This window comes from Neltuma alba, unplaced genomic scaffold (assembly GCF_004799145.2).
Source record: "Neltuma alba isolate B1F8T4 unplaced genomic scaffold, ASM479914v2 tig00012752_pilon, whole genome shotgun sequence".
Taxonomy (NCBI): domain Eukaryota; kingdom Viridiplantae; phylum Streptophyta; class Magnoliopsida; order Fabales; family Fabaceae; genus Neltuma; species Neltuma alba.
In genome coordinates, this window is record NW_021637166.1 from 1 (window position 1) to 19,379 (window position 19,379).

General features: G+C 35.8%; 3 pseudogenes; all 3 read right to left on the reverse strand.

Moving 5' to 3' along the window:
- Positions 1–9: 9 nt before the first annotated feature.
- Positions 10–6,915, reverse strand: LOC114730648 (protein GDAP2 homolog; annotated as a pseudogene).
- Positions 6,916–10,272: 3,357 nt separating this feature from the next.
- LOC114730651 (UDP-glycosyltransferase 13-like) lies at positions 10,273–11,891 on the reverse strand (annotated as a pseudogene).
- Positions 11,892–15,991: 4,100 nt separating this feature from the next.
- On the reverse strand, positions 15,992–17,522 carry LOC114730652 (UDP-glycosyltransferase 13-like; annotated as a pseudogene).
- Positions 17,523–19,379: the final 1,857 nt, after the last annotated feature.

Genomic DNA, 19,379 nt, shown 5'->3' on the forward strand with positions numbered 1-19,379 from the left:
CACAATAACACCCTTTCCTCCATTCACTTCTACGTCGTGCCTCGCATCAACAAGCACAAATTTATAGCAAAAAAAAAAGTCCCCAAAAAAATTTAGAAAATTATATCCCATGATCTGAAACTTCCCTTGCGTAAAAGCCAACAAAGAGGACCTTTACGTGCTACTACTAAAAATTTTGAGAAATCATAGCGAAACATTTGACAAGAACAAGAGCAAATATGCTGGCAGCTCATGAAATAGAAAAACTCAACTGAAATACAAAATCTGGGATGGTCAACTGCTCACGGGGTACATATCTGAAGAGCTGTAGAAGCCGATCAACATATACCACTTTCTTCCAAACCTGAAACTCACTTGTCAATAACAAAGATATTTGTGATCCTTCAATAGGTTTAAGTTCCCCTTATAAAATGGAATTTCCAACATACCACACTGTCCACAAACAACTGAAGCGCAAAAACTGCTGCTTTTAGTCCAAAGTTGGGTGGAGAACATATATTGCCTGCATGTCAGATTAAGTGATCAGAACAAGTACTCGAAAAAAAATGCAACAAAGTGCATTATCATGAGTTCATACATGCAGGTTGCGTTGGTGCTTCCGACCCAGTATTTGTTGTAATCTCCTCATCCAACCCAGATCTGGCTGCCTATTTATTCAAAAGCAGTGTGGAAAGAAGATAATTTAGTCAACCAACCAAAATAACAAGCATCATGAGTAAATCTGAAGCAACCAGTGCAAGTAGTTCGTTATTATGAACACATTTTTTTTTCCCTAAATTAAAAATTCAGACAGAAGTACAACTAGTTGGCAAGAAAAGTTCTATAATTAGTTTTAAAAAGACGGCCCTGGGCATGTTGGAATCCTGTATTAGGACAAAAAAATAAACCAATATGATTCTAGAAACCCATCACATGAGACTTACGTCTGTAGAGATGCTGCAGAGTGGAAGTAGACAATAGTATACGGCTTCTGAATTATAGGCTCAAACTCCTGAAAGTTAACACCAAATAGGCAGATATGATTCCAAATAAATTGAAAAGGAATTGGGGGAACAAGAAGGAAAAAATATAAAGACTCAGATTTACAAACATAAATTAGTTCTTGCAAGTTATGTATTCTCAATGTCTAGCAGATGAGATTTTAAAAAAGAACTTTAGCCCATTGACAGCTGACCTCACTTGGTAGGATAAGGCTTGTTGTTGTTGTTTAACTAATGACAGTAAAAATTGTCAAGCTAGCTATAACTAAGTCACCTTCACTGCTTGGGCGTTGGGGGAAAAAGATTACCTTCACGACATACATCACAAATCGCTCCAGATCAAGACATCTGAGCAAAAAGTGTGCCCCCACAACAACCATCACAGGACGACCTTCACTGTCTACCCCGCCACGGTAGCTGTAACAAATATATCAGCATTAAATGCAAAAACACAAATGCCTTGTTGTCCACTGTTGTGCGTGAAACCATTGCATTGATTTGGTTGAGGCAAACAACAGTTTTCAGAAAGTCAGTTTATGAAAAAGCCATAAGGACAGGAGGATTTAGACATGCCCAAATTTCAACTAATTTCTTGTTGCCCGGAAAGACTGCACCTAAAATTTCTCGGAAATCCCACTCCTCCCCTCCGAGGGGTATATTTATTCACAGCAATATATCTTTGAGGCAGGCTATACTCCATGCATCTTGCTTTTCCAAAATAGTTGGCTACTTTTCTCCTTGTTCTTCCTAAATGCCACTGTTTTATCAGTGGTGAGGTTTTTTTTTGATAGTCACAATGCTCTTAATTTAGAGCATGGATCATTTTTGTTGAGCTGGACTGATCATAAAAATATCCGATAAGAATAATTCATTAATCCCAACATACATTTGGAGCTTCCAATCTGGAGCAGAAAGTATGCACGAAGAATGAGTTACATCAACACTTACACAATTTTCATCTCTGCAATTTCAGAGAGATTTGCAGAATTTGCTTTAGAAAGGTATCTAGAATGAAGAGAATATTCTTCAGCGGCAGACAATGGAGGCCCACCAAGGTCACCAAATCCAAGCATTCTGGCACAATTCCATCCTCTTTGTGCTCGAGCAGTTTTCTCCCACTGCTCTTGACGTCTCTGATCAGGATCTTTAATTAAGGACATGAAGGCAGGATCCAGAAATGAATCTAAGTATGATGAACTTGAAGTCCTATTAAAGACACCCAGATGAGGAAAATTATTCACTAGATTTTAAAATATGGGTAGTTTAGTGCTCTATTGAACAAGCATTACACAAACACAGGTAGAAACTGAAACTCATATATCTATGCTAATTCATGTAATTTTGAAAAAAGAGAAGAACATGATGCAAGATAGTTAACTTTAGGAATAAGTCAACCAATCTCAGAAATTAACGAGAAAAATATGGAAATAATACATACTAAAGAAACCATGATACACGGAAATAAAAAGGGAAAAATAAATAGACAATGATGTAACAATCCCATGTTATAAAACTATGATGAAAAGAAAACATTATTCAGAGACTTAGAGTTCTTGAGAAGAAAAAGCATGACAGACTTGTAACAAGAAATGAAAGATTACGTCATATGGACCATACTGACCAGTGAAATACTTTAGAAAAATATCATACGCAGTAAATCATTCAAGTGTCAAAAATTGAGACCTGCGAGCTAAGCCAACATCACTGACAGGAAGATCAGCTGGAGCTTCCATAGGTTTTGACACATTCTTTTGAGGCAAAGGCTTTATTCTGATTTTACGCTCATCTATGATAGTCTCTCCATTCTCATCCCCCACATCTGCAGGAAGCTTTGAGATGGCCACCTCCTCTTCATGTTTATCCCGAGGAAAGTAAAGTGGAAGCAGCCTAGATGGTGGTGAAATAAAAGAGTAAAGATAGGGAGTACAAAGTCCAAACAGAAGTTTGGAAAACAAAACCAAACTTTTGTAGCTCAAAATAGGTTCAGGGTTTCTTGCACCAAAAAAAAGGGTTCAGGCTATCCAAGACAGTGCAGGTATTACCAACAGAGCGAAACATCAATAATAAAAATACCTTTTATATTTCTGTATCAGTTGTGCTGGTAGTGCAATAGACAACAGCAATTATGTTGTGTTTCTGCTTCTCAAGAAACCGCCTCACAGTTCCTGAATAGATGACAAAAAAAGAAAGGGAAAAGAAAAGAAACAAGGTTTAGAAATGGAACTTCTATAACTTATAAGCCAGTTATAATCATCAACGTTGCAACAAAGAAAGCATAAAGTTTACTCCCTCTGGTCCTTTATGTCAGACGCATAGAAGAGTTTTATGGTCCAAAATGTAAGTCAATCTACAAGAGTTCGTGGAGCATTAATTGATTTATTTAAAAAAAAAAAAACCCTTCTTATATTTATTAGACAGAGAATTTCAGTTTTAAATTTATGGTGTTTATTAGAAAATTTTATTGGGCTTGTTTTAAATAGCCCTACATTAGATTTCCAAATCATATAAAGAAGATCCGTTCATGTCAGTTTTCCCACCTCATCCCCTTCCCCTGAACTGGTCTACATCAGACAAATTTTGTCACCTAATCTCATTTATTGTTAATTTATCCAACTTCATAGGATAGAGAATTAACTTGAGAAAAAAAAAAAAATTCACAATTTGAAGTGAGAAATGCTTGTCCATTCTATCTTCCTCTACCCATCCTTCAGAAGTAAAACTTCCTCTCCAAACAAAAAGGTTAGCATGTTCTTTTTTTCTGATCTTTGGAATTAATGGATGCTATTTACGGATGGAACTTTAAAAACAAGTTAGACGAACCCCAAAATAATAAAGAGGCAGTTCAATTCCCAGAATATATGTCAAAAGGACTGAACTAAAAACACATCACAAAGAAAAATCTCACTTATGGCTACATGTGCAGCTGGTTCCCGGGGATAATTCTTTGCCTCAGTATATATACAACCCATAGCAATGCTGCATAGATATACGCCAAAGAAAATAAAGTCACGGATATTATAAGTTATAACATAGGCAATTCACTAAAACAAAACTTGCAAGAAAATTTTTGACATAATTGAAACAAAAACCTCCGAAGCCCACTTTCAATTAGAAGCTCCAGACAAGCACGGTAGCAATGACTCAAAGCATTCTCTGCAGCAGTGTGGTACTTCACAGCATACTTTGGACCAACAGTATGAATGATTCTCCTGCCAGATACGTTTCAAAGCCACAAAATATGGCAGCAAAATGTCAGAGTCAAAGGGCAGAATGCATGAGCATGATAGCGCATTATTAAATGACATCAGACCCAAATGCAAGGGCAAGAAAAGACCTTGCAGGAAGGTCGTACGCACTGGTAATTTTAGCCATCCCTGTTCGACATCCACCCTATCAAAAATAAAGGTAAGAGAAACAAAATTGATTTAGACATATTATTCGGAAAGCAGTTTCCCTAGTCCCTCGCATGACATTAGATTAGGATAATTTATTTGGGTTGGCCCAAAAAAAAAAAAAAAAAAGATAATTTATTTGAAGCTTATGGTACAATGAACCACTGTAAGTTATGAAATGCCAATATCTTCACCCAAACTACCTAACAAAATCCTTTAGCTCACAGAAGAAATCCAAACATCACATAGCATTTATTTAAAATAAAAAAAAAAAAAAAAAAAATCTAATAATCATAACTGTCCCAGCTCCAAGCTCATATGTTCCATCATAAACATCATATCTTTGTCAAAGAAATCAATACATCATATAATTAACTATACCAGCGTTGCACATTCTTCTGCAAGACCAGGTCCAGCTGCATCAAACAACCCTGGACTGCTGTGTGCTTCGTCCAAGTTCTGTCGACCAGAGAAATGAAAAGCAGGAAAGAAATATTATTTCCATTACCCGATTATATCTTTTAGAGATACATATCTAAAATGCTATATAGTGTTCTTATATTGCATAATAATGCCGATCAGAAGTGCGGGGTTAATGTTTTTAACTTTAAGATTGTCTTTAAAAACAGAATTGCAAGCAGATGCAGGGTACTGAAACCAAGTAAAATGTGATTAAGAGGAAACAGAAAATTGGTCTAGTAAAATCTTCTCAAAGCTACAAGCTGTTGCTTCAATAACCAATATGAACAACATACACAAGATTACTATCATAAGTGTTCAAAATTATTTCCTTATATGAGCACAATAATCTGCATAAAGCTAAAAATTCCATTGCATTCAGACACCAAATATACACTACGAGCCATTTGGTAAAATAGCATCTTATGTTCCCGGCTATTTTCTATATATAGAATACCAAGCTATAAGATACTGTCATTTCAAATTTCCCTTAGCAATTAAAATTTATCAAAGAAAGAACGCAATTATGATTTGCAGAAGTTAGCACAGCTACAAATTCAAGGATGTCAAATCCTCATGACTTTTGGATTGTATGAGTCAACAACAGTGTGATTGGTGTCATCATATGCTTCTAGATTCCTTGGGTACCAGCAAATATCCTGAATATACACTAACACCAGCTTCTCGGATACCCGTAGATAAAATATAATAGGATAAAGTTGCGGATATCATCCAGTGGAAAAATAATGAAAATAAAATTTGTGAGAGAAACTTCACGATCGGTTGCCTACTTGATGTGGCATGAGAGGTTATGACTTGTGAGATAATAACATGGAAGCTTGAGCTTTAACTTTTTCTTTCTTTCTTTCTTCTTTTATGTGTGTGTATTATCTTTCCTTTCCTTTCCTTTTCTTTTTCCTTTCTTTCTTTCTTTTTTGATAATATTTAGCTTTAACTATCATCCAGTGGAAAAATAATGAAAATAAATTTTTTGACAGAAACTTCACAATCGTTTGCTTACTTGAGAAAAACCATATAATCAAATAAGCGTAACTTCCATTATGTGGTCCAGTTGTCTTGTTATCTGCTCTAGTGATGACACTTGAATGAAAGTAGAAGAAGATGAGATGATCAAAAATGTCGGATTTTAAACTTAACACAACTTTTTAGCAAGGAAAACTTACGAAGCACTGACCTCATTTGTTGAATTTACCACAGCATCCACTTCTAGATTCCACGGATCCCCTCTCCATAAATATATCTTTGAATTGATTTCGTGGTCGACAGGAAATTTTGACACTGACTCATTGGCACCACCCTCCGTTCCTGACTGTGTTGTTAAAGGATCAGGAAAGAATAAGCTAGGAAAGGATTGATCTCCTATTTCATGATCCAATGAAGACTTGTGCTCAACATCACTCCATCTTGGAATTTGATCCAAAGTCACAACAGAGTCCCCGCTGTCAGTAGGCAATCCACCCCGGGGTGTGGCTGCAGTAGCCACAGGCCGATACATTTCTGTAACTCCTGTCTACAACACCACTGCCCTTGTTGAGATTTCCGATTCAGGCGCCACAGTCACTATGACACACTTATATGGATCACCCAACTATTGAATGGTCCTGTTTTGGTAGTCCCGGGAGAAAAATAGCAGAACAACGTGCAAAGTTAATGATATATCACCAAAAGAAAGAAGCAATTTCATGCATGGCAATCTTCTATTATTCTGAATTGCACTTTCTGTGGGTAATCAGAACCAAAAAAAAAGAAAAAAAAGAGGAGGAGGCGCAGCTCTCGCAACTGGATTCGTGCTATCTGTATGGATAATTAGTTCGAATTCGAAACCTAAGCAGAGACTTTCTCGTTGAATTAAAAACTAAAAATTTGGATATTAAAGAAAAAAGTCAAGAGAGAGCCCTAATCAACATGAAAGCCCGAATACCTGCAACTGAGTTCTGGGCGTCCAAAACAAACTCACTTGTATCCCCGTAAATATGCTTTTCCACGATTATTATTACTTAGAAGAAAGATCAATTATTGCCGCGACAATGGTGATAATGCTCTCTAGCTCATATGGCCCGGAATGAAATTACGAAAGAAAAGGAACGAACCATTTTGCTTTTGTCATTTTCTGGCCTTTCCAGTCTTCGGTTGAGACTTCAATCATTCCATGATTAGCCAGAACCCAGCACGGTTCATGTACATGAACTAATATTCGTCATATTAAAAATTTCATATATTTGGGTTCAACGTCATATTTCTTAATTTTATTACTTATTAATATAATTAGTTGGAAGCATTTTTTTTAAAAAAATAGATCATTAATTTGATAAAAAAAAACATAGAATTTTTTTGTATTTTCTTATGATTATATGGCATATTAAAAGGTATTTTCATTTTTAGTTTATAAAGATGATATGAACTCATTTTTTTAATATAATAAGAAATTTTTTTAAAAAATGACTGTTGATTTTAAAATTTTAAATTAATATTCGTTACTACATTCGTAAAAAAAAATGATTACACTAAAAAAAATAACAACACTTTTTATAATAATTACTGATTTAAAATTTTAAAATTTAACAATTTTTTTTTAGATTTTTCCTAATATAATTGATCATCTAAAAATTTAGTTACAATAAGCCATGCACACGAGCCGGATGGAACGGGATAGTGCATGTCACAGGAGTCAGGACGCACATAGGCACCAAGAGGTTTTGGCCTAAGGTTCACGTTTAAGCTTCTCCGCCTATACTGGCGTGGAAGGAGAACGAGGAGAGGAAGAAGATAAAAGCATCTTGAAGATATATATGTATATTTCGTGGGAGGACACTGGGCGAAGGAGAATGATGAAGAGAGAGACTAGCATGTGGTGAGGACTGAGGTGTGGTTGGATAACTCTTAGACCTGTTCTGTGAAAGAAGATGACGAGATCGTGTCGTTGGAGGAGGACGGTGGCCAGAGAGGCTTGCTAGTGGAGAAGCGTTGCATGAGAAGTCCAATGAAGGAAGACTATGGACGAGATAAGGGACAAATAAATGAATAATGTCCTTTGTTTAAATCCCCCCCAAGTGTAGTCCTTATCATACTCATTACGGACGGCTCAACCGTGACTAATGTTGGGTCTTGGCAGCCACCACCCGCAGACTGGATCAAGCTGAATGTAGAAGGGGCTATGGCAGCCTTTTGCACAAAAGCTGGATGTGGGGGCATTATCAGGGATGGCAATGGTCATTGGATTGCTGGGTTCACGCATCATCTGGGGTGCTGTACTGCTTTTGAAGCGGAGGAATGGGCTATTTTGAGAGGCCTGATTCTTGGTCATGATATGGGAATCAAAAAAGTTGTATTGGAATCTGATGCTAAGACGCTAGTGAGCATGCTGAAAAAGGATAGCAGCAAAAAGGTAGGCAGCTTAGTCTTTCATCGGATCAAAGAGATGATGACCTATGACTGGGAACTGGAAGTCAGCTACATACCACGAGAGCAAAATCGCCTAGCGGATGCCTTGGCAAAGGAGGGCCTTGCGCGGACAGCTGTCTTCCCTTCTTGTCCCTACAAGTTAAGGGCTTTGGCTAACTTAGATAGTATGGGAATTAATCCCCCTTGATTCGGTTTGTCTTTTGCTTTTTGGAGCTTAGACTCATCCGCTGTACCAAAAAAAAAAAAACCATCTCCGATTTTAAATATAAAACTTATTTTATAATGTAAATTACACTAAAAAAATGTGTCTTAATTTAGCACCGGAGGGAGTATTAAATAAGAGTTAGTTTAAAAACATCAATATACTTTGTTTATCATATTTATCTATTTTTTTCATAGTAGTCTTTATAGTGGTTGCACATGTTAAATGTTTATCAAATGACACTTGATTAGCAAAGGTATTTCAAAAAAAAAATAACACACACTTATTACAAATAATTAACTAAACTAATTTTCTTAATCCACTCAAATTAGTAAACTAGCCCTTATATTAAGAACTAAAAATAATATGTCTTACGAGAAATTTGGCAAACACCCCAGTTTTTATGTAAGTCGAGACAAAAAATTTTCATATATTTATTTCATGTGTTGTGAAATCACTTCTAGAGAAATTAATCCAAACAATCCTGATAGTGCAATGTTAATGCATCCACTTAAGAGAGTCAGCATTACAAAATGCAATTCTCTTGATATTGCATAAATTGAATCAAATATTTGAATTAAATCTTTGTAATTTGCATCAAGATTAATGGAATCGTACCAAACTGGCCACTATTCTCATAAGTCATAACCATTGTTAAATTTTGAAATGTTTACAAGAAATTGGTTTTGGTTTTCACCCAGTTCTTGCTCCAGCGCTGGAAGAGGTGAAGTTATGTTGCTATTATCTTTTTTTTTTGGGGTAATTTTCTGCTTATAAAAAAATAAAGAATATTTCATTACAAATTCTGAAAAATTTTTATTCATCAAATTTTATGTTAAAAAATTTAAATTAAGACTCCATTAATTTAACAATCCAGCTTTTCCTCTCCCTCTTTAAATTTAAATGTTTTTAAATTATTAAATTAAAAAAAATAAAAATTATAATAAATAAGAAAATATGTTAAATTCAAAGTTAGGAATTTTTTGAAAATGTATTAAAAAAAATACCATTAAATAAATATATCTGCCGAGGATAGCTATATTTATATAAAAAAAAAAGCATTAAATTGAGCTAGGTAACGGCTAATTAGTAGTTGGGGACGTGAAAATGGAATATTAGAAATAAAAAGAACGGAGAGAAACAGGGGAAAAAAATCTTAAAGCAAGCGAATATCAATTCAAACTCTTGAAGTAGCCTAATTACGCCAAGGATCTTGAGGATGTTACGTTAAAGTTCTCACTAATTTATTTGTGATTAAATTACGAAGCCAAATTAACTGCATACCCTTCATTTGAATTCTGAAAAACAAAAATTCTAATTACAAGAATAGCTCAATGAATAGCAACTTTTATTTAAGAAATGACAAAAATAATTGAATCCATGACAAGTTACTTATATTTCTGCATTGGCAAGTTTAAACAAACTATTACATATAAATAACAAATTCTTAAGTTAAAGCTACATCTTTCTCCTCCACAGGAGGGGATGTCTGCATAAGCATGGTGGTAATGTTTTTTCAATTTTGAAAAACCTTGGGTCAATTTTCAAAATAAAAGTATGTCTTGTAAATAAAGTAAAATGAAGATTAGTGTACACTTTGCAACTATTGTATATATGTTTTTATAATCTTCATGTTTTATTTTAATAATGATGGTGATAAGATCAAAGTGCAAATAATTACCATTTTTTTCATTGAACTCACGCTGGCATCAATAAGAAGTAAATCTAAAAAGCAAGATTTTTTAGAATGAAAAAGGCCATCTTATTTTCCGGTCAAAAAAAAAAAAAGGCCATCTTATTTTCTCCCGTCCAATGGAAATTAATTCAACCTAAAGAAGCCATTGACCTTAACCCGAACAGTTCATCCTCTTCAACTCATCAATCAGTCTCTGAACAGAAATCTCAGAACTCCCGCCTCCGCCGCCGCCAACGGCCTTCCTCGCCGCCTCTTTGATTTCCATTGCTTTAACTTTCAAAGCTTCGTTCTTCATCATCTCATCAATGGCGTCTCCAATCTCTTCTCCTTTCACCAGATTTTCTCCTGACCAACCCCACGTCTTCTTCCACATGCCCCACCCACTCTTCTCCACCACCTCTGCATTAACCTTCTGGTCTCCGATCTGAGGCCACCCCAGAATCGGCACGCCGTGCCATGCTGCTTCCACCACCGAGTTCCATCCACAATGGCTCACGAACCCTCCCACTGAGTTGTGACTCAGAATATCAGATTGATCTACCCAGTGTTTCACTACCAACCCTTTTGATTTTAATCTCCTCATCAGATCCGTCCCGACCACTTCTTGTAAGTCGTCTTCTTCTTCTTTGTCTACCTTCTTATCCTTCACTACCCACAGAAATTTGAACTCGGTTTTCAGCAACCCGTTTCCGATTTCTCTTACTTGTTCTCTTGCCATGCTCAGTCTGCTGCCGAAGCTTACGTACACGACGGACCCAGGAGACTGATCGTTTAGCCACTTCAATGGCGAAGAATTCATCTGTTCTTCCCTTTCATTCTTCTCAAACTCACATGGCATCAAAGGACCCATTGGGAAAACAGGGGGCAATTCTTTGACCACTTTTCCGCTGTTCAGGGATTCAAGAGGAATCGATTCCAGCGCTTCGAACGAATTGACCAAAATCCCACATGATTTAGGAAGCTTGGGACTGTCTTCTAGTAATATGTTTGCGAAGACATTATTGGGGAGAAGAAGCAGAGGAGGGATCGAAGATCTGGGTATGGTTGAAACTCCTGGAATTTCTACAAAATCCATTTCAGAAATGGACGGAATCAATCTGGCTATGGATGAGAAGAGGCACAACATGGCAGCTGAAGAAGTAAAAAGGATGAAAATTGGAAGACGAAGGCTCTCTGTGATTGGAAGAACAGGGATATCAGGGTCATATCGCAGACAAAAGCAGAGAGAGGTGGAGAAACCGAAGCGAGCAGAGAAGGAAGAAGATGACATGAGCGACGAATTGCTTCAAACTGGAGAAAAAAAGGGTCGTCGGAGTTTGCAGTGGAAGCATCAAAAGGGACGAGATAAAAGGGAAGAACAGAGACCTGAGGAAAAGCAGAGTGAAAGCGAGAGAGAAGCCTGGATTCAGCCATGGAAACTGTGGGCTGAGGAGTGATTAGAGTGACTCGGCAATGGCGGTTCACGAGCAACGCGGCAAGTCTCAGAAATGGAATTAGGTGACCCATGCCGGCGTTAGGGAAGAGAGCCACGTGAACAACCGCGTCGGACATGTTTTCCGGTGACGTGTAGTCAACTCAGACTGTGTAATGTGAATTGTCTGGAAAGACTTTTAATTTCAGAGTAGAAAGATGCAACCTGCGATTCACTGAGTGCGTGGAAAGCTCTAATATGGATTTGAAAATGTATATCGTTTATGATGAATTCAAAAGCGAGCCGAGAAGGAAGAAAATGAATTGAGGTTGTGCAAGTTGCGTGCTTTACGTGGTTTTTTTAATCTAGGATACACAAAATACTTCTACCTACCTCTTGTTCTAATTATAAAAACAAATTAATTAATTTTAAAAATATTTTTTAAAAAGTTAAATTTGTTATTTTTAATAAATATAGTTTATCTTTTCTAAAACATTCTTATTAGTCAAGTTTATTGATTAGAATTACTATTATTAGAGAGATTATCTTAGGAAAAAAAATACATAAATATGAAAGACAAAATAGATTGGAATCTTACAATTAGGATCAAAATAAAAATCAAACGAAATTTTATATTAAGAACCGGAGGCAGTACCTTACTTCTTAATTATAAAATCTATTTTTAAGACAGGAAGTAGTATATTATAACGAGACAGATCACATGCTCTTTTTTTTAATGCTTATAATGACAGTTGAATTTTTTTTAAAATAATTTTTATCATAATTTATAAAGTATACGAAAAAAATTATTTGTTTCAACTTACTACGTAAACATGTAACATATTTATAATTATTTATAAAATATACATTTTGCATCCTTGTTGCTTAAGACAGTCTTATCCGTCATTTTGTTTATAACCCCAATTCCCCAAAATTACCTAAATTATCCTAAAGTGCTTAGTGACTTATTTAAGCTGCCTAAATGATGAAGACAAATTATCTATACATCCCTTCATTTGATTTCTTTCTTCTTCTTTTTTCCGGCCAAACCGTTCATTTGAATTCTAAAAAACAACATTCTCAACGTAAAAATAGCTTCGCAAATAATAATTTTAACTTAAAAAAATGACAAGAACAACTAAGTCAACGATAAATTCTTGTTATACATACATCATCCATTATAAAATTCATAGAATCATGAATGGAGAGGGCACATTTTTGGGTCCTTCCTTTCTTTCTGCATCGGACGAGATGAAATATTATTATTATATTCTCATGAGTTGTCTATATATTATCTCTTGTACTAAATATAAAAGTTAGTTGATTAATTTAAATAAATTAATAATTAGTTATTTATAATAAATAGATATTATCTTTTCTAAAATACTTTTATTAATTATGTGTATTAGCTAGAATTATCATATGATGAAAACTTTAATATATGTAACTATTATAAAAACTGTTTTAAAAAAATAGATAAATATAAGAAATAAAGTAAATTAAAATCTTATATTTAAAACTAATTTAAATTTCAAACTAACTTTTATATATGTTTTATATTTATAGCCAATCCATGATGTCTCCGAGTTTTATTTTATTTAGCGTCGACAAAATATGACGAGACAGCCTAGATGCTTTTGTTTTTTAGCAACTTATTATATGTGAGAGTACATTGAATATACAATTTTGTTTACAGGAGAGCAAATATAAAAATGTGAAATTGCCCTTCCCAACTCTGCACATGTTTTGACAGCGTGCAAGCAGGTAATATACTAAAAAGCATTTAATGATACGTTGTACTGCTCCTCCATTGTTTAATGTAAAATTTGTTTAATTAATTTGAATAAGTTAAAAAAAATTTAGTCTTTAATTAATTAGTAATTCAATAAATTTAATTTTAATAAATATGACAGGAACTCTCTAAAATCCTATTTTATGATACTACTTCCAGTTTTAATATAACAGCTAGTTTGACTTTTATTTTAGCCTTAAATATAAGATCATAATTCACTTGTCTCTCATTTATTCATTTTTTTTTAAGTTGCTTTCATACTAGTTGCACGTATAAAATATTTCAAATGACACTTGATTAACATGGTTATTTTAGGCAAAATAATATATATTTATTACAAATAACTAATCTAATTTATTTAATCTACTTAAATTAGGAATTGAAAGTAGTATTAGATCATCCATCATGCTGTGGTATAAGTTAACATAGCAACTGATAGGAATTTTAGTTGTTTAAAATAGCAGCGAACATAAAAGGTTTTCGGAAACTTCATGAAGATGTTGTAGCTTGATTGTTTGCTCCCTCAAAAAAAATTCCAGTCGCAACTGTTGGCTATCGCCTGCAAATTTTCTTCTTCTTCTTGGGGGGGAATCAGATATGTCATCGCTGTTGGCTTTGCTTGGACATTTGTTGTCAACAAAGCAATTTCAAAGCTGCATGAGAAATTAAGCTCAGTTCATTGAACAGTCCATGGCAGCTATAGAAAGTTTTGGATCCCCCTGCAAGTGATGTTACAAAGAAAAGGATCATCTTGTGATAGGGCTAAGTCACCAACCAAGGCAGGCCCATCTTCGAATGATTCGAGTCATACAACTTATTAACAACAATGCACAAAACTCCCCTAACCCAAAAAAAAAAAAAAAGCACAAAACTGTTTTTGCATACTTGAAGAAGCGTCCTGCTCCAGCTATGGCTTCTTCTTCTTCTTCAATTATTTTTTTTGTTAAAACATAGGTATCTACTTATTAGAGATAATCTTATTCGAGATACACTGTCAGGCACTAAATGTGATACCTCTTCTAACGGGGATTCAAACCTTAGTTCGTCACATTGTGAGAGACTAACTCCTTCTACTACTAGACCCAATTTCTGTTGGTTCTTCTTCAATTATAGTACGTCCACGCCTCTCATACATATTAACAGCTCATCTTCCTCCACTCATCAACCACCTAGTCTCTAAGAGACGAGTTTTTTCACTTCCTTTTTTTGGTTGTGGCTTGCATATTACTATTTTCATTTTTTAATATACAAGTTAGTTGACTAATTTGAATAAATTAAAAAATTTGTTAAATTATTTTTGTAGTAAATATGTACTATCTTCTCTAAAATATCTTTGCTAATCATGTTTATTTGCTAACAATACTATTTGATAGAATTTTAACTTGTATAACTACTAAAAAAACTACATTCATAAAAATAGATAAATATAAAACAACATAAATTAGGATATTAAATTTAAAACTAAATTAAATGTCACACTACTTTTTATGTTGAGGACCAGATATAGTACCCGGAAAAAAAAAAACTTGATCAGGTCCTCTGACTCGATGGGTCATGGGCCAGCAGACGCTGGCGCAGCCCTCTAGTCACTCCTTGGTCCAGGTTCCAACCTATTTCTCCCTCTCTCTGATCCCGTCTTTATGGTGCATGGGGAAGGCAGTCAAAGCACCATTATATCTCGGCGCCAGCCACCATCATGCAGTTCATTGCATGGTCCCCGCGTTATGTTTAAAACCTTAACTTCGCTTATAATTAATTTCAATACATTCTCTCCGTGTGTCTCTAACCCTAAACCTCACACTCCCACATCCAAACAAATAGAGGAACACGATGGACACAATTTCCCTCACAACATATCTATGCACTGCCACTCCTTAAATTGCTAATTTGGACTCGTACCTATTTGAATTTTTAATTATTCACAGATTATTGTAAAGGGTCATATAACTAAGGACACTGCCAGTGATCTTTTGAAAGGGAGGCCATAGGTTCAAATATGCATTCTGTGTGTGAGCATGTACTACCAATATATTATTTTCGGTCCTTAATATAAAAGCTAATTGAGTAATTTGAGTAGATTAAAAAAGTTTGTTAATTTAGTTATTTGTAATAAATATGTGTTGTCTTTTCTAGAATTTTTTTACTAATCATGTATATTAGTTTAGAACTGTCATTTTATAATATTTAACATGTGTAACTACTAGAATGACTATTTTAAAAAAATAGATAAATATAGGGGATAAATTGAATTAAAATTTATATTTAAAATCAAATTAACAATCAAATTAGCTATTATATTAAGGAAAGAAGTGAAGTATTTGCGTGCCCTTCATTTGATCCAATAAAAAAAAAACGGCATCACAATTCACAGCCGTCAAAATTGGGATGGAAGTAGTAATTGTTATTATTTTTTTTACCAGAAATTATTATTATTATAACTAAAATATAGTAATAAAGTATTAATTGAAAACCTTTAAAATATCAATAACATGAACATAACTTAAGAAATGAGCTTAACAACTTTTTTCCTGGCCAGAGCTTAACAATTTATCAGCAACAATGCAGCTAGCAACTGCCAATACGGCAATACCGCAACTAATTAATCAAGCTAGCGCATACATATAATATAAAAGACATGAACAAGCTTCTTAATTATTCCTCTCTAGTGAAAAGTGAAAGAAACCACTGAGCCTCACACGTAGGTTCTCATACATATCAATGGTTCGTCTTCTTCCACGCATCAATCAGTTTCTGAACAGCAATCTCAGAACTCCCACCACCCCTACCAGCAACGGCCTTCCTCGCCGCCTCTTTCATCTCCCCTGCTTTAACCTTCAAAGCTTCGTTCTTCATCATCTCATCAATGGCGTCTCCGATCTCTTCTCCTTTCACCAGGTTTTGTCCTGACCAACCCCACGTCTTCTTCCACATGCCCCACCCACTCTTCTCCACCACCTCCGCATTTATCTTCTGGTCTCCTATCTGAGGCCACCCAGAATCGGCACGCCGTGCCATGCAGCTTCCACCACCGAGTTCCATCCACAATGGCTCACGAACCCTCCCACTGCATTGTGACTCAGAATATCAGATTGATCTACCCATTGTTTCACTACCAACCCCTTTGACTGTAAGCTCTTAATGAGCTCCATCCCGACCACTTCTTCTAAGTCGTCTTCTTCTTCTTTGTCTACCTTCTTATCCTTCACTACCCACAGAAATTTAAACTCGGTTTTCAGCAGCCCGTTTCCGATCTCTCTTACTTGTTCTCTTGACATGCTCAGTCTGCTGCCGAAGCTTACGTACACGATGGAGCCAGGAGACTGATCGTTTAGCCACTTCAATGGCGAAGAATTCATCTGTTCTTCTCTTTCATTCTTTCGAACTCACATGGTACGAAAGGACCTACAGGGAAAACAGGGGGCAATTCTTTGACCACTTTTCCGCTATTAAGAGCCTGAAGGGCATTCAATTCTAGTGCTTCGAACGAATTGACCAAAATCCCACATGATTTAGGAAGCTTGGGACTGTCTTCTAGTAATATGTTTGCGAAACATTGTTGGGGAAGAAGGAGCGGAGGAGGAATTGAAGATCTGGGTATGGTTGAAACTCCTGGAATTTCTACAAAATCCAGTCCAGAAATGGACGAAATGAATCTGGGTATGGATGAGAAGAAAGAGAACATCGTGGCTGAAGAAGTAAAAAGGATGAAAAGTGGAAGACGAAGGCTCTCTGTAACTGAAAGCACAGGGGATATCAAAGCCACATCACAGACAAAAGCAGAGAGAGGAGGAGACACCGAAGCGAGCAGAGAAGGAAGGAGGTGGGAAGAACGACGAATTGCTTCGAATCGGAGAAAAAAAGGGTCTTCGGAGTTTGCAGCAGAAGCATCTAAAGGAAGGAGATGAAAGGGAAGAAAAGTGACCTGAGGAAAAGCAGAGTGAAAGCGAGAGAGAAGCTTGGATTCGGCCAAAGAAACTGTTGGCTGAGCAGTGATGAGAGTGACCCGGCAATGCCGGTTCACGAGCAACGCAGCGAGTCTCAGATTCGGAACTAGGTGACCCATGCCGGCGGAGGGGAAGATAGCCACGTGAACATCCGCATCGGACATCTTTTCCGGTGACATATGCTCTGCTCAACTCAGACTGTGTAATGGCCTTTGTGGGGGAGAAATGTTTGGACTTTGGAGAGAAAAGCGAGAGAAGCGGTGATTATTATAGGCTATAGGCTTTCGGATTTGAAAAGATACAGTTTTTTCTTTTTTCTTTTGTCTGTAAAAGACAGTTTTTTTTTCTTCCTGTTTTGACGTATGTAAATATTTTTACTGAGTGATTGTCGAGGTTAGCAACACCCTACAAAATAATAGTGAGATTTTTGGTAGTTTCAACGACAAAATGTAAAACATGAAAGGAGGTAGTTTTTTGACTTGACGGTTAGATTATCTACCCCCTTTTTTTTTATTTTTTTGGGTAGAAAGATTATCTACTGCCTTTAATTCTGAATTCAAGGCACTCTTTAAGTATGTTTGTGACTTGTGACATTGACATGATTTAAAAATAAACCGTTTTTTAAAAATTTATGCCTATTTAATAATTTAAAAAAGAAAACATCCTTATAAATTGTAAATAAAATGATCTTATAAAAAAAAGGGAAATCACAAATAAAGACCCTCGAATTAGCAAAATCACTCAATGGTCACCTGAATTTGCTAAATTATCATGAGGGACCCGGTCTCAAATGGCAAATAGCAAATGTTGGTGAAAAGACGAAATTGCCCCTCAGTGATTTGAACCTGCTGAACCCGCGGCACGTAGTCCCCCCACTATCGACAACTTCCCACTGTTCTCTACATTCTCCCTATTGTCTCCATTTTCGCGCACCTGCGTACTGCCATTTTGCCGTAAGAGTAGTGTGGAGAGGAGTGTTGAGACGGTGAAGAGCATATTTGCTGTGACAGAGGTGAACAAAGCAGTGGTTTATCGACATTGTGGAAGGGTTCAGAGAAGTCGAAGGCATCGTTGAATAGTGCGGCAGCAATCGCTTTAGGTGATCAGAGTTAGCAGCTACGTTGGGCGACTGATTGTAGTAAGTTTGTTGGCTAATTTTGTTTGGATTGGTTGCTGCAAGAATGTGCGAATGATTGGTGAGAGTAAAAGAGTTTAGGGTAGGAAAGTAGAAGTACCCAAATTTTGATTGAGTGATGAAGAATGTTATTTAACAGAAAAATATAGGTTTTTTCTGTTAAATAACCTATGGGAATGGTATTTATGTGGGGAGGGAATGACAATATCAGTTTCGTAGATGACAATAATAGTAGGGAAAATAACGACATAGGATATAGTCAAGGGTAAATTTAATTGAAGAGGTACTAAGTGTGTTTTGTTATAAATGAGAAGGTGGACGGTGGGATTTGATAAGTTCTGTAACGAAAATGATAATTTAAGAATAGGAAATGACAAGTTGATTAATTGGGAATAAGAAGATGTCAATGCGAAACTGACAAGTTGGTAATGGGAAATAACAAGGTTATAACAGTGAATGACAAGATTTGTATGCGAAGTAAGAATTTGATAATAGGAAATGACTTGTTTGAATAACAAAGCTGAGTATGACAATAAGACAAGTTTATCATTTCAAATGACAAGTTAAACTACTAGTGTATGATCAGAAATAACAATTATGATAAGTATGTGGGAATAACAAGTTGAGCTTAAAGAATTGACAACTTTTGTAGAGAGAATAACAAGTTTATCATAGGCGTTTGATTGACAGAATGAGTATTGACAGAATTGTTGTTAGTCAGTTAATAAGTTGTGTTAGTGAACTATTGTATGTTAATATTTTGCAGGAAAAAGGACATGGCATCTGAGGGAGCCTCCAGATCAAAGCCGGCACACAATGGCTGGTTGCTATTCAGAAGGGAGTATTTGGCAACATTAGGTGATAGTGATATCAGAGGCAAACAAAAAAGAGACGCTGTGTCAAAGGCATGGAGAGCTTTGTCTGATGAGGAGAGGAAGAGGTACA